Here is an 8139-nt window from a genome sequence, read left to right on the forward strand (position 1 = left end):
GCCGGCGCCGTGAAACTGTTAAGTTATATGCCATATTGCTAGCAATCCAACCGAAAATCAAATACTTAACTCGTAAATAGAGCATCCTTGCCACTCGTCACTTCGACAGGCTGCAAGAGTTGGATCACTGATTGAAGAATACAAACGATTAAAGTTGATTGCTCGAACCTAGCTAAGATTTTCTTGACTAGTTGTAAGCCGGCCATGAGGGAAAGGGCGATGTAACCGCGCCTGCATAACCTAAGAGCCAGCAAAAGTGTGACCGGAAGTAATCGTTGGAGGGAATTACACCGGAAGCTGGGAAAGACTTACGAAACAAGCTACATAAACCCATTTGTAGTGTTGCACATTTGTATAGACATCTGGGACTCTCATAGCGCGGGAAACCGTGGTCACGTGTCAAGCGAAGGAGTGTGTTTTGTATGCTTAGTTCGTATGTGAAAGTGCTACTTCGTGAGATCGAGTTGCTGGCCTTTGTGGCCTTTAAGAATACTACATTGGCGACGAGGATGGTCCAAATATGACTGAGAAGCACTTACCGCCGTTGGATTTAACCGGACCGGCTTCGCAAGTCGCGGAGAGGTGGTGTAAATGGAAGCGTGCGTTTGAATATTATGCCGAGGGAAAGGGCATCGAGAATGTTCGTAAGAAGACATCTCAACTCTTGCATTTCACCGGGATGGAAGTACAGGACGTATTTGAAGATCTACAAGACCCTGGCCCTGTCCCAGAGGAGGGTGACAATGCTTACAAAATTGTCATTCGCAAGCTTGACTCTTACTTTCGAGTCGAGGAGAACATTCCCTACGAACGCCATGTTTTTCGCCAACTTACACCACAAGATGGAGAGACTGCTGACCAGTTTATGGTTCGGCTAAGAAAACAGGCCTGACACTGCAATTTTGGAACGAGTTTGAACGACAATTTGAGGGACCAGCTGATCGAGAAGTTAACGGATTTTGAACTGAAGAGAAAACTGTTGGAACAAAGGAATATTACACTGGAAGAGGCGCTAGATAAAGCTCGTGCATGGGAAGCGGCGGGGCGACAGGCAACAAACATGACGGTGAGCCCACCGACACCGCAAGTAGAGGAAGACAGTGTCAATGCAGTCAAGACGAGACAAGGAAAAGGGGATGAGAAAAACAAAAAGTGCTATAATTGTGGAAGAGAGGGTCATCTGGCAAGGGACTGGAACTGCCCAGCGAAGGGAAAGAAATGTGCAAAATGTGGAAGGTATGGTCATTTTGCTTTGTGTTGTCAGGGAAAGAGTGATAGTTATGGAAGCAAAAGTAAAACAAATCAGCGACGTCCGAATCACAATGCTAACTGAGGAGGACTGTGCTTTTACATTCGCAGTGACTGAGAATAGAGAGGAAACATGCAATGTAATCAGTTCTAAAGAACCAGTAGTAGAAGTAAGTGTTAGTGGCATTACAACAAGAGTGCTTATTGACTCTGGCTACCCAAAGGTGTTTGTTGGCGTCGGTAAACGTAAGGACTACCAGTTGAAATTAAATGTTGACCCAGATGTGACACCGATAGCTCAGAAGCCATGGCGTGTTCCATTTGCACTGCGAGAGAAGGTAACTGCGAAGGTAGAAGACCTCATTGCTAAGGATATTGTAGAGCGGGTAGATGGGCCGACGTCGTGGGTTAGTCCGGTGGTGATTGCGCCAAAGGCATCAGGTTGTGTGTGGATATTAGGATATCAGGTTGTGTGTGGACATGAGAAAGGCAAATGCTGCTATTATTCGCGAAAGGATCCCTATACCAACTGTGTATGAAGTGTTGGAGAATCTCAACGGCAGTACAGTGTTTTCGAAATTGGACCTCCGTCTTGGATTTCATAAGATAGAGTTAGATGAGGGCTCTGATGATGGATTATTCAGGTACAAGAGATTGAGCTTCGGGGTAAACTCTGCACCCGAGAAGTACCAGCAGATAGTTACGCAAGTGATATCAGATGTTGGCGGAGTTCAGAATATTGCGGATGACTTGATAGTACATGGCAAGAACGATAGGGAGCATGACAGGAATCTCAATAGATTGATGCAGAGATTGGAGGAGAAGAACCTCACCCTCAATGCAGAGAAATGTCAATTCCAAATGGACAAGGTGGTTTTCATGGGGCTACTGGTATCGAAGTACGGGATTGGGTCGCACTGAAGAGAGAGTACGTGCTGTGCTCGAGTCCAGCCGCCCAACCACGCCAACAGAGGTTAGAAGCTTTCTGGGGATGGTTGGCTTCAGTGCACGATTTATTCCCAACTTTGCGACCATCGCAGAGCCTCTACGAGCAATTTCCAGGCAGGGAGTACCCTTTGTATGGGGCAGTGTGCAGGAAAAGGCGTTTCAGAAACTGAAACAGCAGTTAGCCAGTGCACCTGTTCTAGCCTATTTCGACAAAGATGCACACCATGAGGGGACGCAGGCGGTGTCAACTGTAAGTACTTCAGAGGAATGCTAGGATATTATCCTAGCATTCCTAACATATCTCACACCAGGTTCCTTCGCTTGAGCCGCGAAAGGTGTCATAATCTGTTTCGCTGTCAAAAACATTGTTTAATCTAAAAAATAATAAGAAAGCGTGAAAATAAACAAATTTTAAAACTAACAACGAAAATGCACAGCACATTTTATAATACCGGGGAGGCTGTTAATAAAATACAGCCGGACTGCTGTATCGGTACATGTTGTTCGATTTTCCTGATCGAGCCTATCAAAAAACTATAGAATTTTCGAATTGACGAGCGCATATTATAGCCGCAAATAACTTACCAAACTGATAGCTGCATAATGAGCGGCCGACAATAATAGAAAGGAATTTTCCTATGAATTTTTTAAAGGCCAAAGCAGTTTTATTTTTGAACTGCGAGAGTAGCGGCCTTTTGCGTACTAGACTCGTACTGGTAACAAGCCCGTAAAATCACGAAAATTTGCCTTCAAAAGAAAAACGCATCCAATGGAAAACAATGCTAAATAACGCCGCACTGTTTCCATTTTCAGCATTTTGTACAATGTACAAGTGTTGTGGCAAGCATATGTGTGCAGCCGTCTTCAATAGAAACATACACATAAAATTAATTTTTGCAGTTGTTCCATGACGCTGCACCACCTTACAGACAAATAAAAAAACGTTGCCAGCTAATTGTTAGTTACTCTTGATTATGTATTCCATTGGGAGAACAGACTTAAAAGTATATATTGTGGTTCGATGATAAGTATCTCCGCGTTGCGGTCTAAAATATATGACCCACCAGTTGAAGGAAAGAACATTGACACAATTTTAAAGCCGTGCAGTATTAGAATTGCAGGTTACATCGGACTGTATGAGGCGCGCCGCTCGCCAGCTCCGATGGAGAAAATATTTTAAAGCGGTGTAGTATTAGAATTGTATGTTACATCGGACTGTATGAGGCGCGCCGCCCGCCAGCTCCGATGGAGAAAATATTTTAAAGCGGTGCAGTATTAGAATTGCAGGTTACATCGGACTGTATGAGGCGCGCCGCCCGCCAGCTCCGATGGAGAAAATATTTTAAAGCGGTGCAGTATTAGAATTGCAGGTTACATCGGACTGTATGAGGCGCGCCACCCGCCAGCTCCGATGTAGAAAATAGAATTGAGCAGAATTAGAATTGCAGGTTACATTGCTAATACTCTTGTACTGGTCAGTTTTAAAATTAATCTTTACTTCGACGGTACGGCTGTATGTTTTAGAGAACGAATAGAAAATAAATGTAGCAAAACATAATGTATCGCAAATATAATGGGCCCGCTCAAATCTGTGTTTTTGTAACAAGAGTCTGACCAAATGTTACAACAAGATGGAATCTTCAATTTACTGACCATGACGTAAAAATAATAATGTTTAATGGATTGGCTTACCTGGCGACCTCCTTATGACTGATCCATGACGTGATAGCCCGGTCCATGATTATATTTAAAGCGTTTCTTGTGTATGACTGAAAAACTGAACTAAAACAAACACAACATTTCGAAGGATAGCGTGCAGTTGAGCGCTTGCCTTAGTGCTGCAGAACGAGTGTCCGTGCAACGGACAATTAATTTTCACGGCACAACTGAAAGGTACAAACCATTTGCAATATGTCGTAACATATTTAGGATTTTGAACGACTTTCTGCGTGGAAGGCGCCAGCGTCACCGCAACTCGCGGCTGCAAACTCACCGTAATTTTCACTTTGTAAATCCACATGAATGATCGATCGATAGAACATAGAAATGATCATCTTGCATAAGGCGAAAACAACTTAAATCTTAAAAGATCGAAACGTTTACGCGAAATCAAAGTATCTAGAAATCATTCCTTGCTAGATGAGCTTCTTCTGTCTTTCCTGAATTGCCGCCAAAGCAGAATTCGCCGCGAACATTATAATTTATTCTGCCGCCAGAATGGAAATTGATCCATGTAATATAACACAACTGATGGGAAGATAACTTAAATGCTGCTGACAGATTATAAAACTTTCGGTAACCGCAAACTAATCTTCTTAAGAAATCAATAACTTACAGTTGACGCCGCTTGCGTCCCCTCATGCTCGAGTGATAGCTGATGCGAGTCCTGTGGGCCTTGGTGCAGTGTTAGTACAGGAAAAGAAGGGTGTGGGTAGAGCTGTTTGTTACGCCAGCAGAAGTCTTAGCAGTGTAGAGAGGAGGTACAGTAAGACGGAAAAGGAGGCGTTGACACTAGTGTGGGCATGTGAGCGGTTCAACTTATACCTGTACGGGTTGCAAACCTTTGATTTGGTTACAGATCACGAGGCCCTGAAGGTGATCTACTCCAGAGGATCCAAACCATCCGCACGTATCGAGCGCTGGGTGTTGAGACTGCAGCCTTATAATTATAAGGTGTGCTGTGTTGCATCAAGAGATAATATTGCAGATGCTCTGTCACGTTTGACAACGATCCCTGCATCAGAGAAGTGTCGTTATGACGTTGAGCATGTTCGGATGGTTGCCCTTCAAGCAGTCCCCGTAGCAGTCAAAATTCAAGAGGTAGAGCGTGCCTAGCAGAGGATGAAGAGCTGCAAGCAGTGCGTAACTGCCTCGTCAGCGGAAACTGGGAGAAGTGTCCGAGGCCATTTGTGATGGTGACTTTCATTGCGCAAGTTATCCTGCGTGGAACGAGGTTTGTGATACCCACGGCGCTGAGACAGAGAGTTGTGGAGCTTGCACACGAGGTTCACCAGGGGATAGTCAAAATGAAGGAGAGGTTGAGGTCTAAGGTGTGGTGGCCGGGTGTTGATAAGGATGCGGAACAGAAGTGCCGAGAGTGTTATGGGTGTCAATTGGTTACAAAGGAGACCATCACGCCACCAGTGAAAACAACCAGGATGCCAGAGAGGCCGTGGCAGGATGTAACACTGGACTTACTTGGGCCCATGCCAACGGGAGAATATTGCTGGTCCTAGTGGACTACTTCAGCCGATGGGTGGAGGTCGATGTAATTAAATCTACTACTTCTGAAGTGATTATCAAGTGTTTAGATAAACAGTTCTCTAGATATGGGGTACCTAGTACCTTGAGAACCGACAACGGAGCCAACCTGGTGTCCGCAGAACTGGAAGGATACTTGGAGGAAATGGGCATCAAGCATAGGTTGACCACCCCACTATGTCCAAGAGCAAATGGGGAAGTCGAGAGGCAAGATCGTTTCCTTTTGAAAGCAATGAGAGTTGCCCATGCTGAGAAGAGAGACTGGAGATTAGAGTTAAACAAGTTCCTTCTGGCTTATCGTTCCACTCCGCATGTAACGACTGGCAAAAGCCCAGCAGAATTATTGTATGGGAGGAAAATGTCCACTAAATTGCCAGAAGTTGCTGATTTGGAGGAACCTGAGAATCTGGGATATCAGCAAGCCAGAGATCATGATGCAGAGAAAAAGCAAATCGAGGCAGACCATGTTGACAAGAAGCACCAAGCAGCAGAGAAATGCATACAAGAGGGAGATCTTGTGTTACTGGAGAAGAGGAAGGAGAACAAATTGTCGCCAGACTACGAGAAAGAGCCATATCAGGTGACAGCACGTTACGGGTATCAAGTCCAGTTAAAATCACCTCAAGGTGTGGAATACAAGCGAAACATCCAGCATGTCAAGCGATTTGTGACTCCAGCTATAGAGTCAGCTGAACCAAGCCTTCCTGCAGTAGTACCGTGTGAGCAGATGTGTAGACAAGAACCCACACCCACCCCGGAGATTAGAGCAAGCGCTGTTCCAGTGGAGGATCAGAGTCCAATCCAGATACAGTTAGCACCAAGGAGATCGGGGAGAGCTACCCGACCCCCGGACAGATTCAGTGACTATGTCACCACCTAAGGGTGGTTGTCATTTTGCAGTGACAGAAACTTTTATTTGCTACATTAACAAAAGTTTTCTGCAGTGACAGTATTTTGATTATGTTACATTTACAAGAGTGCCCTATTTGCCTTATGGGACATTGTTGACATTGTGTTGTTGAGTTTTTACTAAGAGTTTATAAGCGAAGAAAAGGAGAGATGTAGTGTTGCACAATTGTATAGACATCCGGGACTCTCATAGCGCGGGAAACCGTGGTCACGTGTCAAGCGAAGGAGTGTGTTTTGTATGCTTAGTTCGTATGTGAAAGTGCTACTTCGTGAGATCGAGTTGCTGGCCTTTGTGGCCTTTAAGAATACTACACCATTTATTTTTGCAAAATAAATATCTTTTGTGGTTGCACTGCATGATTTGACATGCCGGAACGTTTGTTTGACCTTCCAGTACGCGTATTAATTTTACGGAAACAGGAATGCCATATTCTAAATAAAGATACCTCTCACACAGATAAATGATTATAAAAACAAATTTCAGTACAAAAAATACAGAATTTGTAATACTAATAATAGAAAATTAACACTCCATGAAATTAACACGAATTATCAAAATTTGCGTTAATTTAAGTCCATTATTTTTGTGAGGGTTAATTTCCATGACACTATTTAAGTGGAACGTTGATTTCAAAGACCTAAATTTCATTCCAGATACTGTCCGAACACATCAAGAAACTAGAAAACAATATCCTTCTCTTTTCTGTACACTATGTTTCAGTCTCTTACAACAAAGCCTTCAAAATATGTCATCTGCAATATTTTCAGTTTAATCTTCCTTTCAGAAGAGCAGCACAGCAGCCAAAATATCTTTAGAGAAATCAAAAATCGCGTTCATTTTCTTCATTTTGAAAATTTGTCCCTTCCCTTGCGTTAATTTACTTTATTTAAAGTAATTCTTTCTCCAATTCGCGCGTTAATTTCCAATAAGAAGAACCAAGAAAGATTTAATACCGCTCAACGTTTCGGAGTCATCTTGACTCCATTATGAAGAGACTTGTACAGTATGCAAATAAGGAACGCTACAAAATAAGCATAAAACAATGAACGGCCTAAACGAACACATTTCTTTTACGTGTCAGATTGTTTCCAATAATGTTTGATAATGTTGACGAGTAATCAATACCTAATCAATGAGTAATCAATGACATCAATGGGTAATCGATGAGTAATCAATAGGCCACAAAGTCTTTGGGCCTCGGCCTCAATTAGTCATTGATTAGTCATTGATCATTGGCAATAATCAATGGCTAATCAGTTGATTACCCATTGATTACTCACTGATAAGTTATTGATGTCATTGATCATCGATTAGCAGATTAGGGACGGACCATTATCTTTCTGAGGGAGGAGGGGTATTTGGCAATTACCAAAAAAACATTCCTGCTCAGCGGCTGAACAAGAATCGTGCAAGGGGAGCTATGAGAAAAAAAGGAAAAGAAAAAAGATAAAAATGTCAAATCCTTGCATAACTGGAAGGTGGAAAAAATATCTTGACCAGAAAAATCCCCCCCCCCCCCCCCCCCTCTCCCCTCGAAAAAATAATCGTCCGTCCCTTTATAGTTATGTCTGGTTTTCTAAGCCCAGTTATGCTCAGGAGCGTTGCGTGACGGTAGTAAGGCCACGTCCAAAACCACCCACCAACCCACCCGGCCCTACTACACTCTTTTTATTTCATAAGAATATAGTTTATAAGAATATCGAGGCTGAAATTTTTAAGAATATTTTAAGAATGAACCCGAGGCTGAGATTTTGAAAAGAATATAATTTTGA

General features: G+C 43.1%; 1 pseudogene; it reads left to right on the forward strand.

The window, feature by feature from the left end:
• Positions 1-520: 520 nt before the first annotated feature.
• LOC144666635 (uncharacterized) lies at positions 521-2169 on the forward strand (annotated as a pseudogene).
• Positions 2170-8139: the final 5970 nt, after the last annotated feature.

Source organism: Oculina patagonica, chromosome 9 (genome assembly GCF_052425735.1).
Source record: "Oculina patagonica isolate OP01 chromosome 9, crgOcupat, whole genome shotgun sequence".
Classification (NCBI taxonomy): Eukaryota; Metazoa; Cnidaria; class Anthozoa; order Scleractinia; family Oculinidae; genus Oculina; species Oculina patagonica.